A 26,016-nucleotide genomic window follows, 5' to 3' on the forward strand; every position below is an offset into this window, starting at 1 on the left:
TCTTGGGCTCAGTGCACAGAGGGCCGGAGGGCGGCCGGCGTCCTCCCTCCCTCCCGCCGCGGCTGCCGCTCAGGCCTTTACAAGATTCACGCCTTTCTGGCACCCTCTGTAGCCCTGGCGCCCCCACCCCCTTCCGTCTCTTCCTGCCAGGCCGCTGAGAAACCCAGGAGTCAGGAATCAGAGACGAAATTATCTTCTTCAAAATTTATTGCCGCCCCAACATGCCATCCCCGACTGATGAGATCATTTCTGCGTACCAACGTAAAGTAAACCAAAGTTTGACTTAGGTAGTCATCGGGAACTCTGTATGCTGATCCGAATGAGGTAACAGATATCAGACTGCTTTGAAAAAGCTAAAACACCGTGCCTGACAAGTCTAAGCTGTGTGTGCGTTATAAGATATATGTATATGATACGTAAGCATATACGTGTGTGTGTGTATATATATATATATATATATATATATGTGCCTGTGTAGTATATACACATGTACATGCCTATGTATCATCTATATTTAGGTGAGATACTATAAAAATTGGTCAAAAAGTTTCTCTTACCTCCCCCCCACAAGAAAACACTCCTCCACCCATTCATATGGGTTGTACTTTTCATTTATGTTCAAACCCTCAGTCGTCTGGGCCCAAAAACAATTTCTTTCAAGTTGGCTCTATCAGCCTTTTTGTGAGGGGCCGGCTAAGTGTCAATGGGCCAGAGGATTCGCAGGAACATGACGCTTGGGCTGGTCCCACGTTCACCATCGTGGACTCACTGACGGGGCCAGGAATTGGCGGCATTGGCTAATAAGCACTTTTTTTTTTTTTAATTAAGCTACTCAGTGATCCTTCTTGTGAATGATTCCCTTCTCACAGCAATTGGAACGATCAATCAAGAGAGGTCTTCTGCAGAGAAAGGGAGACATTTCACATCCCCGTGAGGATGGGTTCTCGCGAATCGTAGCAGAGGCTCCCCTCCGCTCACGGATACCCAGATGACGGTTACAAGAACGCACCAGGAGGCCCAGCTGTGACGGCGGGGTGCTCTGTGGTAAGGCCCCTAGGATAGATGACCATGGGCCAACAGCGGAGGCTCCACCCAAAGAGTCAGAGGAGCCTCCGTTGATGGCCTCTATAAATCCTTAGGTATTTTGTCCACTCGGCAACGACCAATGACTTTCAGGCTTCCGTCCGCCTTCAGAAAAATCCAAGCCTGGAGCAACAGTTCAAACAGAAAATCCCCCCCCCCCTCCTCTTTCCAGCATTCGGTCTTCCTCCCACCCCCACCACCGGGCTCCCTTCTGCCACCTGGCAAATGCCCAGCGCCCTCTGGTGAGGACGGTGGATGGAGCCAGTGGCTGCACGCGGTCTTTGAGCGCGACAGAAATCTCGAGGCATTTAACTCTTTTTCGTTGTTTCCTTCTTCGATGGCGTTCAAAGTTCAGAAGTCGTTGGCTCGTTGCAGAACCGGAAACAACATGAAACCGCACGAAACCGATATTCGTCTCAGCACACCCCGCCTCCAACGGGCCTCCGCCTAATAATCCACTACTCCGAGGCATCCCTGCACCCACGCACGTGTATGCATGCAGACGTGCACGGATACCGAAGGTTTTCTGGGCTTGGTTTAGACGTCTGTGGCCAAAATTTCGAAAACCACACTCTACACGTTGTTCTGCAACTTGCCTTGTTCGCTTGACAACGTCACCGACATCCCTCGGTATCACTTCGTGACTGCGGCCCAACCGACCGATTCAGTGGGGGTTACCAAACGACAGCCAGCCAGCCAGCCACCTGTCTTTGCAAAAACAAAAAGTTTTATTCCAGCACAGCCACACCCATGCGTTTCCCCTACTGTCGACGGCTGCTCTTGTCCCGCAACCCAAAAGTAAGTCATCGTGATAGAGATCTTACAGGCTGTCTGACCCTTTAAAACACTTTTGCAAACCCCTGCCTTGGGGGCACCCGGGTGGCTCAGCTGGTTGTGTCTGACGTCGGCTCAAGTTATGATCTCACTGTACACGAGTTCGAGCCCCGCGTCGGGCTCTGCGCTGACCACTCCGACCCTGGAGCCTGCCTCGTATTCTCTCTCCCTCGCTCTCTGCCTGTCCCCCACTCCCTCGCGCTCCCTGTCTCTCAAAAACAAACTTTTTTTTTTAATTAAAAAAAAAAAAAAAAAAAAACCTTTCGCCAACCCCTGCCTTAAAACAGCAACCATTCATTTCCTCATGGTTCTGTAGATTAGTAGTTTGGGCAGGGCTCAGCCCGATAGTTCTTCTGCTGGTCTCAGCTAGGGTCACGCGTGTGACTGGCCATTTAGCTAACTAGTCCCAAGGGCCGGGTTCACACGTTGGCAGCTGGTCCTGGCTGTCGGCGTGGGAACACGTGTCCGGATTTCTTCATATGGTGGCCGCATTCCAAGAGGTCACCCTCCAAGGCAGATACAAGTCTGCACATCCACAGTGTCTACTCCTATCATTTCAGGCATTTTTCTTTCGAATTTCTTCTCTTGTTTTATGTTTTTGTCAAACTTGTAAGAGGTCATCGTATATATAGATTTTAATACATTGTCTATCAAAGGCAATTTTACCCTCTATGTTCTCTATATTACACAGTCAAACTTGTCTCTTCTCTTTTATGGATACTGGGTTCTCAGTCTTCATTACCACCGTTTCTCCAAATCCTGGATTGTATTTGCATTTTCCCAGATTTCTTTTGTAATTTTTACTGTTCTCTTTTTATGTTAACTTTTTGATCCATTCATAATTTTATTCTATACTATAATAGGAGATAGGGAACCAACCTGATTTTCTTCTAGATGGAGAACTCCTTGGGCCAGTATCTTTGGTTAAATAAACCAAGCTCTTCCCACTAGGTAGAATCCATTTCTGGATTCTCTACTCTCTGCCACTTTCTCTTTGTCATCACGCTTACTTGTATCAGGTCAGTTTTGAGGCTTTAGAATGTGTTCTGAAATCTGATCAAGGAAAAACCATCTTACTATTGTTTTCATATTTTTTCGCAAGTTCAGATACAATTATTCTTCCACATAAACCTTAAGATCACATTATCCAATTAAAAACTAAACAAACACATTAACACAACACTGCTGGGTTTCTAACTGCAATTGCATTATATTTCTATTAATTTGGGGGAATTGACATTTTTAGAACAATCATGTCTTCCCTTCCAAGCATATAGTATGATTTTTCATTTGTTCACGTAAAATTTTTTCTTACATTTTATATCTTATGTTTCTTCATCGGCATGTTATAAATTTTGTAACTACCGTTAATGACATTTTCAGGCTTTACGTGGGTATTGCTAAAACGGAGAAGAGTTATTATTTTGTACGTTTGGTTGGTATCCAAACACTTTAACAAATTCTGTCTTCTAGTAGATGTTCAGAGAAAATAGTCACATCACATGCAAAAAAAAAGTTTTATCTCTTTTTTCTTATTGTTTCTATTGATTACAAAATCAACAATAATCCAGTCTGTAATAGTGCAAAGTCTGCTATGAGACAATCAACATGGGGCGCCTGGGTGGCGCAGTCGGTTAAGCGTCCGACTTCAGCCAGGTCACGATCTCGCGGTCCGTGAGTTCGAGCCCCGCGTCAGGCTCTGGGCTGATGGCTCAGAGCCTGGAGCCTGTTTCCGATTCTGTGTCTCCCTCTCTCTCTGCCCCTCCCCCGTTCATGCTCTGTCTCTCTGTGTCCCAAAAATAAATAAAAAACGTTGAAAAACAAAAAAAAAAAAAAAAAGACAATCAACAGTTGAGCTCAAATGGAAAGAAGAGAACTTTTTACCGGGAACGAGGGAGGATACGGAGGGAAGGTGAGTGAGTGGTGTATACCCAGATCTCCATTATTCTCTCGGACCAATTTACCCAGTGAAACAGGAACCAAACATCTGAGAAATTTCTGGATAATTGCCAATATCCTGGGAGGTCCAGCCTACAGCTATACAGATATGTAAGCTGAAACACCTAAGTTCTATCAAATAGCACCAAACTACAACCAGGAAATAATTAATTTAGAAAGCACGGCTTAACCCCCCAAATCCCAGCTGGCTGTACAACTGATCTTATTAAACTCACAAAAACCCAACTCCACGGTGCACACCATACAAAATACAAAAATACAACTCTGCACGGTTGAACTTTCAGGACTTCATTTGTTGTATTGGTTTTAATGTTTTTGTCTCATGGTATTTTTTTTTTTTATGTTTATTTTTGAGATAGAGAGCACCAGTGTGGGAGGGGCAGAGAGAGACAGGGACAGAGGACCCAGTGCGGACTCTGTACTGAGAGCACAGCCCGATGTGGGGCTCAGACCCACAAACTGTGAGATCATGACCTGAGCTGAAGTCAGAGGCTCAACTGAGCCACCCAGGCGCCCCTGGGTTTTTTTGGTTTGTTTTGTTTTGTTTTTTATTGTCCTTATCGCATTCCCTAGAGCCTTGAAGAAAAAATTGTTGAATAATGGCAGGAGGAGCCATCTCTGTGCAGTTCTTGCTTGACTTTAATATAAGTTGTTTTGCATTGTATTATTCATAATAATATTTGCTGGTGGCTTTTGACAACTGGTCTTCATCATTATTAAGTACCTTCCTTCTGATTAAGTCAGGAACGCCTTCGGGCTAAAAGTAACAGAAAACCTGATTGTGGCTCGAACAAGAAATTGAGAGGGCAGCAGTGACTGGTGGTGTTCATTGAGCAGTTCGGCAAAGTCAAGAACGGAATATGTGGAATGAGGTGGCCCATTCCTACTGTGCCGAAGAGAGAGGACGAAGTGCTCACAAGAATTGTGAAGCCATGAAGAAGAACAAGGGGACAAGGAAAGAGGCAGGGTAAGGGGTGGGCTATAGAGAAGAAAAGGAGAAAATCCTCTGATGTGGAGGGAAAAAGTCCTGCGGCATTTCCTGAAAGACAAAACGGACAACCCATGGAAGATAAGATTTTGATTTTAAAGCTTCAGGGGCACCTGGGTGGTTCGGTCGATTAAGCATCCGACTCCTGATTTCAGCTCAGGTCAGGATCTCACGGTTCATGAGTTCGAGCCTCCCATCAGGCTCTGCGCTGCCAGTGTGGAGCCTGCTTGGGATTCTCATTCATTCTCTCTGTCTCTGTCTCTGTCCCTGCTCATGCTCTCTGTGTCTCTCTAAATAAATAAACTTAAATAAATTATTTAAAAGCTTTAGGTCACAGTGAACCTACAGACCTTCCCAGGAGGCTCCAAACATCCCAAAAGTCCGTGTTACTAAATAATGGTGCCCTTCTGTACTGAAGTCCACTCTAGGACACTTCATTACAAAAGCTCACATTTCAGGAACAAATGAACAGAACCGGTAGGCACTTCCACCCAGAGACCTAGAAATAAAAATTCTCTGAGATGTGACAGCACTGGACCCTACAGGCTTCTAACAGAAAGCAAGTGTTGATCGTGGTGGTTTCTTCTTAATGAGAGGCAGAGAGCCGGCCGTTGGGACTTCAAAATAAAGCCTTGCTTTTCTCAGGAGCCCAGCTCTCAGAGTATACATGTTTACCATCAAATGCCTCATGCAAAAATAAGCTGGGCTCCTGGGGCTTCCTTGACTATTTCAGCAACGACTCAAAGCAAAGCTTCAGGCATGCATGCCACCGTCGGAAGGTGGACACGGATTAGCTACACTGGGAAGGAAATTCCTTCTGGCTGCCGTACCACATCAAGTCTTCCTTTATTTGACTAGCTGGACCGGCGAAAGTCTGAGTTGTTTAGAATTCCTTTTCACCCTCGAATGGAAGAGTCAACCAATTCTATCCAAAATATTTAGGAAAAAAAAAAAATTCGTCATCAAGGAGTCTCCAAGTTAGATCCTGGATCGAAATAAAATATACTACACGATTTGTCTCGCGAAAAATCGGCTTCCTTGCCGCAGCGTGGACAAGCTCCAATTTAATGGCGCCATGAGAGTGTTTCCTGCTGTGCTGAGAGGCAAGATCGCATCATTCCTCTGTGAACTCTGAAAGAAATCTATCCTTGAGGCCTTGTGGGCAAGAACACAGATTTAGGGGGTCAAAACACCAAGCATTTCCATTCATGACCTCACCACATGAACCCCTAATTAATTATGGGTATCCTAATGTGAAAAATACTCTCATAAGTGAAGGGTGACCTACTCCCATTCATAAGCAGACCACACATCAGTCATAACTCCCCAAACGCCACGAAGGAGCTGCTCGGTTTGTATCTGTGTTGAACTTCAAGTGCTGCATAATTTATATCTAAAATCCACTCTCATACGTCTGCTCAAAGACCCACTCTGACCTTCGCTCCCAATCCCAACTGCATTAAAAGGGACTATAAATCACTGGAACACAGCACCCAGTCACAGCCCAGCTCTCTCAAAGCAGGCGAGTTTCTCACCTTGATGAGTTCATCATCCCCTAGAACAGGTTATAAAAATTGTTCACATTTTGAGATAATAGTCCAAGGATTCTTTATTCTACCCTGTGGCTCACTCCTCACCTAGGTGAAGTGTATGCATACAGAAAAAAGGAGCAGCTGGGCTTTCATTTATCCCTTCCTCGAGAAGACCACCCTCGGGCCCATGCTTACACCCACCAATGGACCTGTCCTCAATTTAACAGAGCTCTGGTTTCGTCTCAACAGACCTTATACCCAGGGGTAGCACAAAATATAAGGATATGCTCCTTACATCTAAAGATCTCCTTGGGGTGCCTGGGTGGCTCAGTCGGTTGGGCATCTGACTCTTGGTTTTGGCTCAGGTCATGATCTCACAGTTTGTGAGTTCGAGCCCCACCTGGGACTTCATGCTGAAGTGCAGGTGCAGAGCCTGCTTGGGATTCTGTCTCTCCCTCTCTCCCTCTGACCCTCCTGAGCTTGTGTGCTCACTCGCCCTAAGTAAATTATAAATGAAAAAATAAAAATAAATAAAGATCTCCTTGGGGCGCCTGGGTGGCGCAGTCGGTTAAGCGTCCGACTTCAGCCAGGTCACGATCTCGCGGTCCGGGAGTTCGAGCCCCGCGTCGGGCTCTGGGCTGATGGCTCGGAGCCTGGAGCCTGTTTCCGATTCTGTGTCTCCCTCTCTCTCTGCCTCTCGCCCGTTCATGCTCTGTCTCTCTCTGTCCCAAAAATAAATAAACGTTGAAAAAAAAATTTTTTTTTAAATCTTACTATAAAAAATAAAGATCTCCTTGACTCTGGATCAAAAGTGAGAATACATGTTTACATTGTCCTTTCCTTACAGCAAAGCTTTGCTTTAAAGTACAAATATTTGGGGCGCCCGGGTGTCTCAGTCGGTTGAGTGTGCGACTTGGGCTCAGGTCATGATCTCACAGTTCGTGGGTTCGAGCCCCACATCAGGATCTGTGCTGACTGCTTGCTCGGAGCCTGGAGCCTGCTTCAGATTCTGTGTCCCCTTCTCTCTCTGCCCCTCCCCCGCTCACACTTTGTCTCACTCTGTTTCTCAAAAATAAATAAATGTAAAAAAAAATTTTTTTGAGTACAAATATTTGATTCCTAAACAACAATATTTTGTTTGCTTTGCCAGGGAAGGAAATCTTTGAAAATTTCTCTCAGTCCCGGATGCAGTTAAATCAGTTGTGCTGATAATGCAGATAGCATGAAGTCTACTCCCCCACCCTCACGGAAAATCATTAGAGAGAACCAGAAGCCCTGAGGCAAACAGGTGCAGCAAAAAGAGGCTTCTCCTAGCAGTTTCCAGGGAGATTTTCCAGAGATCCGGGAAGAACTGTGAGGAAGTCTCACTACCAACGGCCACCCAGCAGTGGGGCAGCTCGGGATTTTCCTTGGCAACCTTGATGTCATCTGTATCTTAGAAGGGGCTCGGTCCATCCAGCGTGGCGGCAGAGGGCTGGTAGGCTGGGACGATGGCCAAGCTTGGCATCCCATGCGTATGTCTAGAGAGGACTAGTGTTCTTGATATTGACATTTGTAGGTCCTGTTCGAGGGGCTCTGGGCCGTTGACCCCCACGATGGCGTATCTGACTGAGGCCCTGTCCCCGCAATCTACCAGGAATACATGTTGTTGGCTCCTTGCAGAGGCACACACAACTTAGGAGTATCCTAAATGCAAGCTGACCGCCCTGCTAGAAAGAAGGTGAAGGAGCTTAGAACATACCTCTTTACCTTCTAGTTTATTAAGAGGTTTGAAGTTTCCCAGGCGGGAGATAACACCACAAGAAGAAGAATCTTCCAGATTGGCCACCGTATACAGTACAGTTAGATCTGCTGTACAACCAAATATATGCCGTGGTGAGACTCTCACGTGGTGTTTGATTTCTTTCCTTCTTTTTCCTTCCCCCCCCCCCCATTTTTAGCTAATTCTTCAGCAATGACTTCTTTCTGGTGGTCAAGGGCTCTGTACAGAAGAGCCAAGTCAACGATGTACTGATCTCTGTGTTCTTCCTATATTCTTGAGCACGGAGACCTTTCTCTGGTCTCTCTTCCTCTGGGGTACAATTTGCATGGCTGGAATACATAAGGAAGGAAGGTGTCCTTCCGTTCTTCAACGAGAGAAGGTATACAAGGGAAACATCACTTCCAGGAGAGGAAAGGCTGATTGCACATGAAGAGGCAAGATTTGCAAAATATTTTTGCACCCCTTGTGCCCTTTAGGAAAAAAAAAATGTTCTCGGAGTTTCAGTTGTCAGGCCAGTTACTCTTAGGATGAGAAGGTAGAAATCCAAATGAGAGTAAGAATCAAGAACGATTACCTACCACTAATCAGGATGTGATGTTTGGAACCCAGTAATGAGTAAGACCCTGATGATGGTTAAAACAAAGCCCCCAGTGCCTGGATTCTAAAAGGGGATAAAGGGGACACCTGGGTGGCTCAGTTGGTCAAGTGTCGGACTTTGGCTCAGGTCATGATCTCACAGCTCATGAGTTCAAGTCCCGCGTGGGGCTCTGTGCTGACAGCTCAGAGCCTGGAGCCTGCTTCAGATTCTGTGTCCCCCACCTCTCTCTCTCTGCCTCTCCCCGACTTGTGCTCTATCCTCTCTCTCTTTCTCTCTCTCTCAAAAAAAAAAAGCATTAAAAAAATTTTTTAAATGAAAGGGGATAAAGGTGGTACCCAACTTTATAAAGAACAGGTGCCCTTGGCAATTGCCAAGTGTTCTGTCAAACGGTAATATCCGGAAAGATGTTCAGCTGGATTCTCCCTGAGTCTGCAGTCGCCTGGAACGATTTGAATAAACGACAGAGAAACCACTGGCATGGCTTGTGAAAAGCAAATGAGCAGCCTACCTTCACTTGGCTCTGTGGAAGAGTGACAGGCAGATGCTAGAAAGCAGTAGACGTTATCTCCAAAAACTTCAGTTAGGCTCTGGGAGCTCTCATTGCCACCAGCAACCTAAGGAATTGGCCTTTGAGTGAGGGATCTTGGGAGCTGGTGGCTGGAGAGGACAGAAATCCCAGCTTTGGGAATGAAGAGAAGACAGAAGGCAGGGGACTCCCCACCAGGCAGGAGAGGGGTCCGTTCACCTCTGTCCTGCTTCAGGGGTCGGCGGATAGGCGGACAGCGGCAGGATTTCTCTGGGCTCCGGGAAGTTACTCCCTTTGGTACTGTCTGGTCTGTCCCCCCTTATCCTCTTTTCCAGACTTTCAAACAGCTCTGCCAGAGTCAATGTTGAGAAGTAACAACAAAAGTCAACCCGCTTACTTAACTCTTTCCTAACATCCAGGAACGTGTCTTCATTTGGTGCTGGTGACACTTCCGGTGGCTTCTGTGGATCCTAGCAAAGGAGTCCATTTTCCTTACGCTTACTTTCCTGACCTTGAACCTAAATTACATATCTACTATGTAACAAATATGAATCATTGCTAAAGTAGCCACTTGTCCGAGTGTGTCCAGGCAGCTCCAATTCATGCCTGTTGTCCTGGAAGAATTATTCCTATCTCCCCCCCTCACTGACATAGGGTCCTGGTGTGGATGATGATACGCTCGCCCCGGAGGAGGGACGTGGGTGGTTCTTCCCCCTCCCCCCCCCACCAGTCTCTCCTCTCCTCTCCTCATCATCGCCTATTTCTCTCTAGCTCATTACTTTTCAGCCATACCAGAGATCATGGGTAATTTCTTATTCATATCCCACTTACTTCCAAAAAGGGTGAAAATGCTATACAATGCACTCACTTGGCAAATATTTCGTGGGAGCCTGAAGTTCCATGAGCACTATCGGAAGCATAGGTACACACATGGTTGTTCAAATAAAAGTTAAAATTGAAGACGACGAGAAAACATACGGAGGAGGCTGTTACTGAGTTAGAGACCATGGGGGAAACTGTGCTTGTAATTCCTTCTATGTCTGACCTTGAGCTTCCCAGTAGTAAAACCAAAAAGTAAATTACAATGCATAACATCAATCATCTCGCCTAAGGAAATACAACTTGGACAAAACAGATACTTTTTCTTCTGACACACATTCTCATAGAATCTAATCATCCATTCAGTCGATATTTACTGAGGACTTACTCTGTCCCAGGTAGTGCTCTCGGTGGTGAGCTACAGAAGTGAATCAAACAGAGCAGACCGACAAACGTCTTTGCCCTCAGGGAGCTTCCACCCAGTGGAGCAAGACAGACAATAAATAAAACACATAGTATCTCAGACAGTAGTGAGTGCTACAGAGAAAAAATGAAGCTGGAATGGAGAAGAAAGGGAGCTCAGAGAGGGGCCTGCAGTTTTCATGGGGTGGTCAGGAAACCCTGGCTGAGAAGGTAACCTTCGAGGAGAGACGGGAGGGGGGAAGAGGGAGGGATCATGTGGCTATCTGGGAGGAATCTTCTGGACAGAAATCCCCCCCCCCACCCCTCCCCAACCCTGAGATGGGGGCATGCGAGACCAGTGTGGCTCCGGTAAGGTGAATCAGGAGCAGATCACCATGACGTCAAGTCAGACACGGGAAGGTGGGGGCGGGACAGGAAGTGGAGATCTTGGGTTTTTCCTTCCGGTAAGACAGAAAGTCATGGGATGATTTTGAGCAGAGAATGGGTCATGACCCGACATATTTTACAGGATTATCCTGGTAGAGGAACAACATGCAGAAGTAGAGTGACCAGTGAAAGAGTCTATGAAATTTTCCAGACACGAGAAGGTGGTGAGAAGTGACCAGATTCTGAGTGTGTGTTAAAGGGAAAGGCAACAGAATTTGATAACTGGTTACATGTGAGGGGCGGGGAGAGGGAGAGGGAGAGAGAGAGAGAGAGAGAGAGATACGCCAAGATGGTTCTGAGATGCTTGGCCTGAGCAGTGGAGTTGCTGTTTACCGAGATGACTGAAGGAGGAGCAGACGGTGGGGGAAGATCGGGAGTTTGATTTGGGCCGTGTTAAATGAGATATGCCTACTGGACACCTGAGTATTAATGTCAAGTCAGGCAGGTGGTCAGATACGAGTCTGGGGTTCTCATGAATCCTCACATAAAGGATATGGGTGGTAAAACGAGCAAGGTCTTGATCTTAAGAATTATTGGGGCGCCTGGGTGGCGCAGTCGGTTAAGCGGCCGACTTCAGCCAGGTCACGATCTCGCGGTCTGTGAGTTCGAGCCCCGCGTCAGGCTCTGGGCTGATGGCTCGGAGCCTGTTTCCGATTCTGTGTCTCTCCCTCTCTCTCTGCCCCTCCCCTGCTCATGCTCTGTCTCTATCTGTCCCAAAAATAAATTTTAAAAAGTTGAAACAAAAAATTAAAAAAAAAAAAAAAAGAATTATTGTCTGCCAAACTACAAAACACTTGTCTTAGGACCATTTTCTTTCAGTCTGTGATTAAAATCAAGGTCATACCTTTGAAATCACAGCTAAGTGAAGGTATTTCTGGAAACAGCCAAATTAGTATAGCGAATGCCCTAAAACATCTTGCCGTTGGGATTCTAACTTAGAATGAGAATAGAGCTTCCTGAAGCTGGAGGATTGAGCAGTTTACGCAGACCTTTGTCTCTCTCAGCAATGTTTCAGGTTTGCCTTTGGCAAGAGTGAGCTCTTTGATTGCATTTATTCTCCAGGGTAGATAGTTTGGTGGCGGGGTTGGTTTTGCTATGAAAAGAAAAAAAAAAAAAAAAAGAGTCTGATAAATTCTCACCCAGATCAAAGCTGGTTTCATCCTTACTTGGAGGCAGGTCACTATAACGCCTGAAAGACCTACCCAAATGTTTCCCTTTTTTTTCATTCTTATTTATTTATTTTGAGATAGAGTGCACAACGAGCAGGGAAGGGGCAGAGAGAGAGAGGGAGAGAGAGAACCCCAAGCCAAACTCAGGGCTCGATCCCACAAACTGGGAGATCGTGACCTGAGCCAAAACGAAGAGTCGGGCGCTTAACTGACTGAGCCACCCCGATAATCCCCCCACCCCGGTTTTTCTTTAAAAGGAGCTGTGAATTTACTCAAATGGGCAGCCAAATCCCAAGCTGAGACCTCAGAATGATAAGCTGGTGCCTGGCAACAATTTGGAATCGTCCAAGTTGAGATGTAGTATTTTCCTGGCCAAAGAATGGATCTCAGACAGTGGCTTACGCAGGCAGATGTAAGTTAATCCTTTCCCCAGCCAAATAATAAAAGTGTCTATAATTCTTCCGGGCCATACTAGTCTGGAGGGAAAAAATTGTGCAACTGTCAGAAACGCGGCAGAACTTTCAAAACAACGTAGCAGCAACATAAATGGGAAACCTCTATCACAGTTGGGTTTTGCTTCCGAAAGTATAAAAAAATCACAACCTTTTAAAATTCTTCAAAGCCAGAGATTTCGCTCGTCTTGTTAAGTCTGTATCCCCCACCCTACTCCTAGAACAATGCCGGCACACAGTAGGCATGCATAAGATACTGACAAAGTAATGAATCAATCGACGTTTAAAAATTAAAGCAAAACCTCTGAGCGCCATCTTGTGGAAGGCCTGACCACGCCGCCATCCAAGGTTACAGTCACCAGCCTGGGGAATGGACACTGAAATTGTGACAGGGCTTTGGTGGCCCTGGTCTATTGGAAGTAGTAGACTAGGAAACTGTCTTGAAGCTGTGTTGGAAAACCAATTCTGCTTCTTACTTAGATTCACGTGAGGTTGATGGACATTATAGGGGGCTACAAAAGTTCCCCCATGCAGCCCTTGGCACTGGCCCTGAGAATCATTGAGAGGTATAGCTCTCAGAAGTTGTCTTGACCAGGGTGCCTGGGTGGCTCAGTCGGGTGAGCGTCCGACTTCAGCTTAGGTCATGATCTCACAGTTCGTAGGTTCGGGCCCACATCGGGCTCTGTGCCGACAGCTCAGAGCCTGGAGCCTGCTTTGGATTCTGTGTCTCCCTCTCTCTCTACCCCTCCCCCACTCGTGCTCTCTCAAAAATAAATAAAAGTTTAAAAAAATTAAAAAAAAAAAAGGTAGTCTTTGACCAGTTCCCCCTCACCAAAAATTGTTGTAATAACCTAGCCTCCTTTGTGCTTCAAGAGATCCTTGAGAACCAAAGACGCAAAGAGCTCTTTGGACATCCTGTGTAGCATCCTGTGTCTTCCTGTTTCCCCTACACTCCTCCCCAGCTCAGCTCACGGAGGCTCCTGCTGTCACCCCATAGTACTGGTAAGGGCTTGGCCTCTCCTCTGCTCTTCTCCAACTTTCTGCACCAGGGAGGAGGAGAGGCATAAGTAATTATCTGGTCACCTTCCTCTTGCTTACCTCCTATGGGACCATCAAGCAGAGAACCATTGAGAACCCCCAAGTTTCTCTGTGCCCCATGCCCTCACTCTGGAGTTCTTTTCTCTGTCATTCTCACCCCCTTCCCAAGAACCTGACACAGGCCACTGAGAGACAAGATGAAGAAACCCAGTGACACTCAGACATGCACAGGGTACTCATGATTCTTCAGGCTTTATGGATACCCGGAATTTACACAATGTGATGAACACTCTTCAAGAAAAAGAATTTAAAAGTATAAATTTAGGTGCCAACGTGAATATTTATTTAGAATGGGAAAAGAAATCACTGACATTTCAAAGATCCGGGACCTATCGTTCTGAACTGTGTGTGACAACTGACCAGAAATAGGTTGCAACCGGGCCTCCTTGTGCACCTGGGCCACTCTGCAACTGCCAGCAAAGCCATTCAAGGGGCCAGAACCTGTGCCCTTCGCTGGCTTCCTCTTATGGACTCTGTCCCCTTAAGGTGGCTGCCTGCTCCCTGAACCCCCCAGTAGTACCCCGAGAGAGAGAGCAAAGAGGCCGCTGTCCTCTCCGCTGCTTGGGGGTCTTTGTCCTGGGGACCAGCATAAGTGAGTCTCCGCAGGGTGTCTCCTAGGAAAACACCCGCCCCCCTCCTGGGCACCAACCCCCCCCACCCAGCCTGCAGCCCTTCTGCAGGCCCGCCTGAGTTAAAGGCGGTCAGCTTTGTGAGCCTCAGACCCCACTCCCCTCCATCTCAGCCACCCACCAAGCTCAGCCCTGGGCCCCAGGACTGCGGAAAGCTAACATCGCGCTGTACGGTTTTGTAATCAGAAAAGCAAAGCTATAAACATTACATACTATTAAATAAAGAACAAAGCAAAACAAAACCCCACCCAGTCTTTGCCGACCCTCCTCTACCCGGGAGGGGCAGGAGCGCGGGCGCTAGCCGGCTGCAAACACCGGCAGTCTGCGGTCCACCGGTTCCCTTTGGGGGGCACCTGACCCAGGGGACCCTGGTGCAAATAATGAAGAAAACTTTCTGGCCAGCCACTGCCGCTTGGCCCAAGCACTTCCTCCTGGAGCGGAGAGGCTGGGGCAGGGAAGAGGAGGAGGCGCACAGGCTGGGAACTCCAGGCGGCGCTGCGAACTCGGGACGCCGTTCCCATGGTAACCGAGCGCCCGACACACACACACAAACGCCGGGCCCCGGGGCCTTTTGGCTGGATCTGCGCCGCCGCTGTCTGGCTTGGGTAAGGCTTCGCTCATTAGCCCCCTAGTGCTGCTGTAGGAGCCCAGACTCCCTTCTCCGGTCCCCACTGGGCAGGAGGGAGAGGGGAACAGTGTGGAGGGTCTGGGAAACTAAGAAGCATCAACACGCAGCCTTCTTTGTTTCTCTCCCCGTTCTCTGCCCCTCCCTCCGTTAGCCTTTCTGTTCCCTGCTTCGCTTCGCTAACCTTTGTGAAGGCCGGTGTTGGTTCATGACTCCCCTACAAATAAAGGAGAACTGGGTCCGTTCCACTCCAGAGAGCCTCTGGCTCTGGCAGTGAAGGAAAAACTGCGGGTGTGGAGGTTGTGACTTCTTCCTCCCAGGCCTGCGTAGCCCAGCCAAATAACCAGAAGAAGAATTCCCCTGATGGAAAATTCCAGCCTGCCTACAAACCAGTTCCTGGGACCCAAAGCCAATCACTCGGTTTCCTTGTGTTCCCTTCCCCCACCTGTAAAATGGTAGAGAAACAGCGTTCCTAACCATCCAGGGAGGTGGTGAGGAGTGTCCCTTGGCCGATGTTCCACAGGTGTTCGGTGCCAGGCACCTGCTCAAGGTCACCCTCCTTGAAAGCGCCAACCTGAATACATTTTGAAATTCTATTTATAAAAAAGGCCTTAGGAAATGATGTTTTAATGAGTACACTGGGGTGTCTACACTGCTAAAAAAAAAACAAAAAAACAAAAAACAACACCGATTCCTCTAAGGGGTGGGGGTCAAAAGAACTTTTTGACTTCAGTGTTTGTCCCCTGGCATTTTTTTAACGTGGGTCCAGATCTGCCTGGGCGTGGCGCCCTGGAACTCAGCAAAGCAGGCCATCAGTTGGTCCCCCGAGAGGGAAGGCAGCCGCCTTCGGCCAAGAATCCTGCCAGTTCACTAGAGGGGTTATATAAACGGCCGCTGAGGACAATAACTTCAGCAACAAAAAGGACTTGCATTTGCAAGGCACCATAGAATACCCTGGATCCTTCACAGAATCGAGGCTTCTCCCCTTGCTGCAGCTAGAGTTCCCAGCCTCGGCTGGCAGGGCTCCAGCCACACCCAAGGCCCTGCCACCCACTCCATTCTCTTCAACAGAGGCATCCTTGCTGTCTGAGCCCACCCACAGCCCATCTCTTGGTGGCCTCTCCTAGCAGGAGGGAAAGTTGCATGAAAATTCCAAACCGGAAATGAGATGTGCGGCCAGTCTCCTGTGTGCCTTTTCTTCCTATGGACCACCTATCCAGTGCACAGACTTCTGTTGAAATCCTGCCACGTGCCAGGAGTTGTGTGAGGCTACCGACCCAGTGGCTGAGGCAGACACGCAAACAAATGCAAATGGTGCGTGTGGGAAGGAAAGGACACGCGAGGGCTGTGGTGAAAAGCTCTCTGGAAGCTTCCTCTGGAAGCACGTCTTCACAGAGGAGGCGACGGCGACTTGGGTTTTAAAGAATTACAGACTTTAAATTGCTTTAGGAAGTCCAAGACCCATCTGGGACCCCCAAAAAAGAAGTCCCACTCGGGAAGAGCTGGTGGAAACGTGTGCTGCGTTTTCTCCAGAAAAGGAAGCAGGACTATGAATGTGCTGAGGTAGAAAACCAAGAGGAGACAGAAACATGGGCCAGAGGACGCCCAGGCAGGAGGACTGTTCAGTAGACTGAGCCCTCAGTCCTAGCTCTGCGATGCTTGTGGAGCCCACTCTGACTAGAGGTAATCTATGACTGGCCGAAGGCCTGGCCTTCTCCCAAGTTGATTCTTAATGCTCAGTAACGTAACACTGTTAACAGGGCCTCCTTCTAGACGCATCAAGGACTGATAGGGAATACACGAGCCCTACACGTCGTGTCTTGAATAAGCCGGACTGTTCTAAAACCAAAGTTCTCTCCAGTCTCTTATTGGGAGGAACGTATACAACTATCTACCGAAATACAAGGCTTCTCTGGCACCATAAGACGGGGGAAGCCCAGGCCTCCCTGCTCTGCTGGTGTAGCTGGACTGAAATACACTGGAAAGTGGGGCCTGGGCAGCCATGAGTCCTCAGCCTAGCCCTTGTTGGTCTGCTGGGATCTGAGGGGTTTTCCTGGCCTCTTCACTTCCGCTTAGTGTTGCTCCAAAACCCTTAGTCCACAAACATATGCCTATGTTCTTCCCGCCCCACCCAAAATAGGAAGTGCTGGTTTAATAACAAAGAGTTTGTTGAGTTTTGATATCTAACCCCTCCAAACTCCAACTGTCCATGCCCTTTTTGACTCATCCCTTTACCTTTTAGAAGAAAGGGGTGCTGAGGCAGCACGCCCCGGGTCCCGAACCTACTTCTCAGCTCCAAATCATTCATGGAAGACCCTCCCGTCCTCTTTTCACCAGCGGTTGTGACAAACTTCGGCTTTATGCTGGTTCACAGCTTTGAGCCATGCTTTTGGAGCTCAGCTATGTGTGGGCAGCTACAGCCGTGCGCTCAGGGCCCCGGGAGCCACTCCTGACCCTGTTCACAGACACTCTGGAAGGAAATAAACACCGTCAGCCCGCTTCACCCAGGTCGTAATGTTCTCAACTGACAACAGGTGGAGCTCATCAGCCCTAACCAACTCCATCTGTGCAACCGACTTTCTACAGTGTCGCAGGAATTCTGGGAAGCACTGAGGAGAGAGTCAACACCTCACAGTGGCCCGGGGCCACTAATTCCCAGAACTTTGTAGCCTCTTGGCCGCTGAGGTTTCTTTCCTCAGGAGGGGCTCACGGCCTCAGAGGTATCCCTCTTTGAACAAGCCATGGGTCCACCATAGGATAATGGGTCCACCATGGGATAATGGGTCTACAAAGGTCACCTGTTCTCTGTCCTACAAAACTCCTAACACCTGGGAACTTGTAGGATCCTCGCGCCATCCCAGCTCTGCAACACCAGCAGACAAGCCATTCTGCCTGGATTCCTGAGGATTCCAGTCTTCATATTGAGGACAACCTAAATGACTGGGTCATTATGCTTGGATGAACCCCACGAGCAATCATAACAAGAAGTCCCTTTGCTCTTGGTCTTACGAGCCTTTCTAACTGGGCATGGGCATTTTCACATCACAAATGACCCCCTTCCTTTCTCATATTGTCCCTCCCTGGTCTCTCATTGAAATCTAGAATGCTCCCTGCTTTTCCAGTCCACCATGTGAAAACTTCAACTTGCTAGCCGAGGCAGCTAAACTTGATTTTTTTATTTTAATTATTTTGATTTGTATTTATATTTGAGAGATAAATGGGGGGGGGTTAATGAACAGAGGAGGGGCAGAGAGAGAGGGAGATAGGGGGTCTGAAGCAGGCTCTATATGGTCAGCACGGAGCCCAATGAGGGGCTCGAACCCACAAGCCATGAGATCACGATCTGAGCTGAAGTCAGACACTCAACAAACTGAGCTACCCAGGTGCCCCAGCTAAATTTGATTTTTTAGGGAGGTCCACCAGGGGGAAGAGAGGAGCCCCATTAGGCAGGCAGACAGGAGAGAGGAGAGAGGGCTGTATCACTGAGCAGTAATAGCATAGCCCTTTTCTTTTTTTTTTTTTTCAACTTTTTTTTTTTTTTTTGGGACGGAGAGAGACAGAGCATGAACGGGGGAGGGGCAGAGAGAGAGGGAGACACAGAATCAGAAACAGGCTCCAGGCTCCGAGCCACCAGCCCAGAGCCCGACGCGGGGCTCGAACTCCCGGACCGCGAGATCGTGACCTGGCTGAAGTCGGACGCTTAACCGACTGCGCCACCCAGGTGCCCCGCATAGCCCTTTTCATAAATAAACCCTCCTTCTCCCTCTACCCAGCATTCTCTTTCCACGTCATTATGGTGGCTAGAGCCTACCCCCTGCCCTCCCAGCCCTAGAACATCCTTTGGCTAGCTTTCAATTAAGTGGGGACTGCCTATGTCCCCACGGGCCCACCCACCCCACCCCACCCCCAGAAACCAGATATAATGCTGGCCTTTTTCTAGCTCCATAGTTCCTCCCCTTTCAGACACTCCTCCAGCTTATATTGGCATTCTCCTCCTGCATTTTCATTCATGACATAATCATACTATACGGTATGTTAATTTGTTTTCCTGTCTCCCTGCTTAAGCTAGATCTTTCTTGAAGTCTATAGGGGTGCCTTGTGCAAACGTGCAGTCCCAGTACCTGACAGTATCTGGCATATAGAAAGTCAATAACTGTTTGTGGCAAGGAGGAGGAAAAGAAGAAAGGGAAAAGGGATAGGAGGGAGACTTGGAAGCTTATCATTTTCAGTAGCACACTTTCTAAGGTCTGGTTAATACACTGAATGATAGAATCAGATCCATAAAATTTGAGCAGCCTGGAAGGGTGAGGCAAAGCCAGCAAGATGGAATTCAGTACGGATCCACATAAATGAACTTACGTTTAGCAAAACAAAACAAAATACACACACACACACACACACACACACACGGTACAGAATATAAAAGCTACCTTCAAATATACAGAATATAAAAGCTACCTTCAAATATTTGTAGCTCGCAATGGAGCAAATCTATTGTGAGCAGCTCCAGAGAGCAGACCTGGAAAAGCTGGTTGAAAGCCCAAGGGAGGAAGATTTAGCAGAAGTCTGTGTAATTTCTTACGTGCTAAATACAGTGCCTCGCATGTAGAAATAGTGTCTGTGATCCTTCTTATCGTTACTACCAGCATCATCGCCATTATTTATAATATTTATAAGAACTGTCCAACAGTCAGCCTCAGGAAGCACTGAGCCCCCATCCCAGGAAATCCAAGGTTATCATTGGGTAGCCACCTGTCTGGGATGTTTGTCAACCTGATTCCTAACCCCTGGTCTCCCTTTCTCCATAATCCTGTGATTGGAAGAACAGTGTTCTGTATATCCTGGATAGTGAAAACCACAGACACAATCCCTGGCTGAGCAAACTGTCTTTTATATAAAGAAGCTTTGGCACTCCCCACATTTGTTACAGTGTGTCTGCTTCAAGCAGCCCCTCCAAGAATCCTCTTTGATGTTGAAAAAGTAAAATCGCTTTGTGTGAAAGCTCCTTTAATCTTAGATAGATACAAATGCCTTGTATCTTTGGGAACATGCCAAACTGCTCTTCGTATTTCAGAATTAATCTCATTAAAGAAATCTCTGCTTAATCCCCACTGCTGTTTGCCAGAGATGTTGAATAATTCCACACCTGTTCCTACTGCCTCTGTGCTGTGCTTCCTTCCTGGACTCGGTGTTGTCCAAGAAAACGCATCGGTGGGTGCAGGCTGGATCATGGCATTCCCATGTTTTGTTTAATGCTGTCATTGTAGAAATGTTCCTTTAGACATTCCTTATCTCATTTTCTTAGTCTGAAGAAAGGAAAGAAAAGGAAGGGGTAGCTCGCCTGTTATGAAAAATAACAAATAAAATGATGAAGTTGCTTCATTAATTATCCAATTCGATATAAACTTATGATAAACCATCAGTATTGCTAAGGAAAATGCAGTCTGTATAAGATAACAAGCAGTTGTCTCTTCCCAAAGAGTATAGGAAACGCTTGAGCAGATTACCTGCTTTGTAAAACACATTTTGTATATCAATGTCTATTTTACATACATAGAGATCAGTCAAATGAAATGATTGACATCCTCTCTCTCAATACAAATTCTGGATCTCCTCCATTAGGAGCCATCAGTGAATGATCCCGAGTTAGAACCGTGTGAAATAATCACTCATCTATTCATTTCAACAAATACTTATTAACCTCCTCCTATGTGCCAGGCATTATTCTAGGTGGCAGAAATATAACGGCAAACAAAAGTGAGCAAAATTTCTATCCTCCAGTACACAGATCAATAAACATGATACAAATGTTATGAAGAAAATAAAACAACATGAGAAGATACATAGTGATTTGGGGTAAGGGTGGGAATGGGGGCAACTTTAGATCAGTGACCCAAAGGAGGCCTCACTGGAGAGGTGACATTTAAGCTGAAACTTAAGGAGGAGGAGTTAAGCATTTGAAGATCTGGAAGAACTTTCCAGACAATGGGAAGGGCTGGGTGGGAAGAGGCTGTACCATGGAGAGCAAGGGGAAGAGTGGAGTTCCAGGAGGGTGAGAAAGAAAGCAGGAGCCAACATGGGCAAGCTTTGGAAGCCTCTGAAACCACCGTAGGGTTTTAACCGCTGGAGCGACATGATCCAATTTATGTATTTAAAAGACTGCCTCTGAAGAATAGATTATCAGAAGGCAAGGGCCAAAGCACAGAGGTAGCTGTAGGAGATGGTGGTCTACACAAGGGTGAGCACAACGGTAGTGGACAGAAGAATGGATTCGGGACACTTCTTGGAAGACAGCGCCAAGAGGACTTAATGATTGGTTAGCAGACTTGGGAGGGCGGAAGAGGGAGGAATCAGGGATGACTCGGAATGTCTACCTCTGAGCAAGTACGTGAATTATACCAGGTTCCCAAACTTTCTCCGTCCGTGGCACCTTTAGCGCCTCAGTGAATTTTTTCTGTTGCCCCCCTCCACCAAAAGAAATACAGGTTTCATTTATCAGTTATATCCAAATAACTGGATGAATATCGCGTTGTGTCTTTATGTCACATAGTTATGTCACAACTTCCTCCAGAAATTGAAGGAAAAAATAATGCCTTTATTTCATTTTTGAATGGCCATGATGACTCTCTAACAGAATGCGTGTGCCCACTGGGCACTGAGTGACTTCAATCTTGGAATCATTAGACACAGCCACCCTCCTTTTCTACTGCACACTGCTTTTTACATGGTCCTTGCTTTTCATCTCAAAGACAGCCCAAAACCCCGCGTTGCAAAATATGCCATCATTAAAAGGGATGGAGCATAATCAAAAATTAGGTATGCATACAATATCCAGCAGATGCCGAGCTGTTCTCTTCAAAAATTTAAAATCTAATGCAGTATCCCTGGGGGTTCTCTGCAATTCCCAGGGACTGTCCATGCTCGGAGTGGTCAAGCCATTTTGTCCCATGGGTGGGGGGGGGATGGAAAGGGAGGTGGCATAGGGAGGGCTGCTTGGGTTTGATTTCCATGGTGAACATTCGAGGAGAGCTACTGACCAAGGAAGGTTAATGAAGAAACACACTGTACCACAAAAGTAAACTATGCCGGGGCGCCTGGGTGGCGCAGTCGGTTAAGCGTCCGACTTCAGCCAGGTCACGATCTCGCGGTCCGTGAGTTCGAGCCCTGCGTCAGGCTCTGGGCTGATGGCTCGGAGCCTGGAGCCTGTTTCCGATTCTGTGTCTCCCTCTCTCTCTGCCCCTCCCCCATTCATGCTCTGTCTCTCTCTGTCCCAAAAATAAATAAAAAACGTTGAAAAAAAAATTAAAAAAAAAAAAGTAAACTATGCCATATTTAGCATAGGAAAAATATCCATTTTCCAGTATTCTTAGGGAAGGAGGTTTTCTCCGGCTAATTTTCTGAGTAACTAAGAGCTAACCAGAAAGTTTTTTTCTTTCAGCTGTTCTTATTGAAAACTATCTTGGCTTGGATTGAGTTCACTCCCTGACCTTGTAAGTACTGAGCCATGAGCATGGTGGAACATAACTGCATTGTTCTGGGTCCTGAAGGCCGCATGGCCATGATTGCCGATAATTCTTACTGCCCTTCCTGTTAGACACACTGTGATCCCAGAAACAGCAATATCAAATGGATCTTCACAAAATGGATTTTGTTTTCCTACAGTAACTTTTAAAAAAATGTTTATTCATTTTTGAGAGAGAGAGAGAGAGAGAGAGAGAGACATCTGCGTGAGCAAGGGAGGGGCAGAGAGTGAGGGGACGGAAGATCCAAAGCGGGCTCTGTGCTGACAGCTGCGAGCCCCACACAGGGCTCAAACTCACAGACCATGAGATCATGACCTGAGCCAAAGTTGGACAGTCAACTGGCTGAGCCACCCAGGTGCCCCTTCCGTAGTAACTTCTAAAAGCATTGCCTTTCCCATCAAGGACACCGCATCAGATCATTCCTAGATGTGACCACCAATGAGCAATATAAAGGCAAGATTAAAACGTCTTATCCACAAATTCCATAACCCAGAAAAAGCTCTGAAAACTGAAAACTTTGAGAAATTTGTGGCAAACTCCTCTGGCCACAAAGCCTGAACTGCTAGGACTCGGTTCAAAGCAAAATCCAACCTAAACTGATGTGGGGCAACTAACCGTTTCTCTTTATCCCACCTGTTGTGAAAATGTCCATGTTTTGCTATAGAAATACTAATGAGACTCACTGCAGGCTCCTGCCCCCTCACCCCCGCAGGGCTGATGTGTATTTAGGATACAGTCACCGTAAGGACAGCCTAAATCAGCAACAAACCTGAAAGCCACAACGCACCTGGCCCTAAGGGCTTGACTAAGGGACAGTCTTTGGAAACATAGGGCCGGAAGGAAGGAACCTAGAGCCCTTCTAGGCCAATCCACTGACCTTACAAATGAGACAGGAAGCCTAGACACAAGTGGGAGAACATATTCAAAATCACATATCCAGTTTGGAGCTCAGCCAAGATAGTGCTATTCCTCCCGCCATTGCCACCTACGGCCCCATCAGGCAGGCAGCCTCCGCATGGCCTCCCATGAGCCGAGAACGCAGGTCCCCCGGCACATCGGAAGTGTCGACGGGCCACGCCAGAAATACGCTTCTACTGAGATCCTAAATTGAACGAGCTGAAAACGAATATGTCATCTGTTGTAACGTGTCTCAATAACCCCACTCTGTTTCTCATGACATCAGAGATTGGAGGGAGGTCAATGCAAAGGCCTTCTATATGACTCTCAAAAATCACTCCAGAAAACTTTTAACTGGGGATGCCTTTCCATCTAAATGAACTTGCCTGTAGCAAATAGAAACTCTAAATATTATTTTTTTATTCTTTTAAGTAATTGCCATTAGGGCCTCTCCGTATTTAAGGGAATCGCTAAGAATTTGAGTTGTCAAGACCAAAAAGATGAAATACCTTTCTCGTCTCTTTGCGGTGTGGTTTAGACTTGGAATTGGACAGACCTAGTGTGGGGGATCACAAATACGGTGCCCAGTAGCTGTGTCCTAAGGCCAATTAGAACCTCTGGGAGCCCTGGTTTTCTAAGCTGAAAAATGGGATAATAACACTTTACCTGACTTTTGTGACTCTTTAAATTTTAAATAACGGAGGCCCCTGGGTGACTCAGTCGGTTAAGTGCCCAACTTCGACTCAGGTCATGATCTCACAGTTCATGGGTTTGAGCCCCACATTGGGCTCTGTGCTGGCAACTCAGAGCCTGAGCCTGCTTTGGCTTTGGAGTCTGTGTCTCCCTCTCTCTCTCTCTGCTCCTCCCCCGCTTGTGCTCTCTCTTTCTCAAAAATAAATAAACATTTTTTAAAAATTTGTTTAGGTTTAAATAATGCAAAATACTTTATTCTGTCCTAGGCACTTAAGAGATGCTCAGTAAAACCCCACTTCCCCGGCCTCCCTCATCTCACCCTGTTTTATCACAGAGAATGATTGTTTAACCTGGGATGGGGAGGTGGGTGCTGAGCACTGAAGCCAGTGCCCCGAGAAGTGCAGTCCTCCAAAGAATACAGTCTCTCAACCCGCATGATAGTCCACTCGGGGAAAGAACATTCCTCTGCAATGGCACACCTGTGTCCAAATCCTCGTTTGGCAACATTTCACTTGTCTGACCTTAACCAAGTCATTTGATTTCTCTGAACCTGAGTGTTGTCTGTAAAACGGAGATAATCGTGTTTGTCGCTCAAGGACGCCGTGACGAACAAATTCAATCGGGCACGTTTACTGGTTTGGCAACTCAAAGCATTATACAAATCTTCGGAGCACGGAGAAGCAGAAGAGTAGCACCCCAGATCTAGAAACGGGAGAACGCTGTCCCGATTTAAACAAAAGGAGAAGAGAAGGCAGATGTGGCCAGTTACATCCCAGTGAGTTTGATACTGATGCTGGGCACAATTCTAGGGCGTTTCCTGTAAGGGTTCGGGAGCACTTTGGAGAGGTGAGCAGCACGGATTCCTGGAGAACAAGTCACGTGGGACCGGACTTCACCTGCCATCCCTCAGAAAAGTGGGGAGATCTTGAGGGAGGGGAAGTCCCAGGGAGCCAAAGAGGAGGGGCCCAAGAAGTAGAGAGAAAAGTGGCTTCAGAGAGACAAAAAGCAGAAGGTCGCCTCCAGGAACACAGCGGGAGGGGCCTCGTGAGTCAAGGGGCGGGGCTCAGAGAGCCAAGGGGAGGAGCCTCTGGGAGCTGAGCCCCTCAGAGAGCAGAGAGGGAGGAGCCTCGAGGGCCAGGTCCTGCCAGCTGCCCAGAGGACAAGCTTTATTCTTTAAGACCTTCTCATTTTTTTTCAGCCAAAAATGTTTGTAGTAAGAGCCTCTTTCTCCCACTTCACTTCCTTTTTGATGCTCAGGGAAAAAAAACCAATTTCCTGTAAACTACTTTTTGTCGCTGTGACCCTCTAAAGATTGTGAACCCTTCTGTTTCTCTTAAACCCTGAGCCCCATTTCCTCCTCTGTAAAGAGGGATGATGGCGCCTGCATTGGGGGTTGTTGCCGGAGGCTAAGGGGACCCCGCACGGGGGCCGACTGGAAATGCTCATCCCCTTCCCCCAGCCTCTGCGGCTCTCTGGTTTGACATTTGTATCGCTGCTTTGGATGAAGACACACATACTAGGAAGCTGGGAGAGTTAAGAAATGACTGGCAGTCAGTCCCATAAAAGGCTATTGGGAGGAGTTATACTGGAGAAAACGTGAAGCCCTGATGAGACAGAAAAGGGATACACCTCCTGGAGGGGAGCTCTGCACACACTGACAGAGCTGAGGGTTAAGTGTCCTCAGACCCACCACACTCCGTTGGAGAGATCACTGCCTTCACACGGGGCCCTGGGCTCCGGACAGGCAGGGATCAGGATTCACACCTCCATTCCATAAATATGTATTATTTCCTACCAAGTGCTCGGCACGGTTCTAGGCACTCGGCCAAATCAGTGAGTAAAACCAAGCTCCCTGCCCTCAAGGAATTCACATTCTTTTTTTTTTTTTAATTTTTTTTTCAACGTTTATTTATTTTTGGGACAGAGAGAGACAGAGCATGAACGGGCGAGGGGCAGAGAGAGAGGGAGACACAGAATCGG

General features: G+C 47.3%; 1 long non-coding RNA gene across 1 annotated transcript; it reads left to right on the top strand.

The window, feature by feature from the left end:
• The first annotated feature begins 1,292 nt into the window (after positions 1-1,292).
• Positions 1,293-8,283, top strand: LOC122482710. Its single transcript, XR_006297219.1, has 2 exons — positions 1,293-1,881; positions 7,547-8,283. It is a non-coding gene; the product is annotated as an uncharacterized LOC122482710 (long non-coding RNA).
• The last annotated feature ends 17,733 nt before the right edge of the window (positions 8,284-26,016 follow it).

This window comes from Prionailurus bengalensis, chromosome A1 (genome assembly GCF_016509475.1).
Source record: "Prionailurus bengalensis isolate Pbe53 chromosome A1, Fcat_Pben_1.1_paternal_pri, whole genome shotgun sequence".
Taxonomy (NCBI): domain Eukaryota; kingdom Metazoa; phylum Chordata; class Mammalia; order Carnivora; family Felidae; genus Prionailurus; species Prionailurus bengalensis.